At 23.3% G+C, this 585-nt stretch overlaps 1 protein-coding gene across 3 annotated transcripts in view; it reads left to right on the forward strand.

The window, feature by feature from the left end:
* The window catches only part of LOC126893740 (serine/threonine-protein phosphatase 1 regulatory subunit 10-like), a 22,704-nt gene that overhangs the window by 18,107 nt on the left and 4,012 nt on the right, over nt 1–585 (forward strand). The gene's annotated exons all lie outside the window — the stretch shown is intronic.

The following is a 585-nucleotide window of genomic DNA, read 5'->3' on the forward strand; positions in this document are numbered from 1 at the left end:
CCCCTGTAGGCAGGTAAAAAGTCAGATATAAAAAAAATATATACCAAATGATAGGTAAAGACATCATGCATCTATAAAAAAAAGAATTATATTGATCCATACATTTTTTTAAATNATAAAAAAAAAATTATATTGATCCATACATCTTTCAAAAAGTTATAGCATTATAAAGTTAAAAATATAAAAATGAATTTTTTTACAAAAATCGTATTTTTTTTATAAACTTTGATGTCTGTTTTCACCATGAAGATAAAATAAAGTCCGAAATTTTTTTTTTCCATAATAAAGTATATTACATTAGCTTTAATTTAAGATATATATAAAAGTGTCAGACTTTCCGGAACACTTTCAAAATTTAAGTTGAAAAAGTTCTACTTGCTACATGCATTTTTTAGATTTGAACCCCCCTCGTATATAGGAAAATGGTCCGATTAAAAAAAAACAGTATGTCGAATGAAATATGTATATAAATACTACTCCTCATGAAAAAATTGTACTGATCCATACAATTTTCAAAATGTTATAGCATAATAAAGTTAAAAATGTAAAATACAAAATCGAAAATTTTCACACAAAAATAGCATT

Source organism: Daktulosphaira vitifoliae, unplaced genomic scaffold, assembly GCF_025091365.1.
Source record: "Daktulosphaira vitifoliae isolate Bord-2020 unplaced genomic scaffold, ASM2509136v1 Scaffold_1, whole genome shotgun sequence".
NCBI classification, from domain to species: domain Eukaryota; kingdom Metazoa; phylum Arthropoda; class Insecta; order Hemiptera; family Phylloxeridae; genus Daktulosphaira; species Daktulosphaira vitifoliae.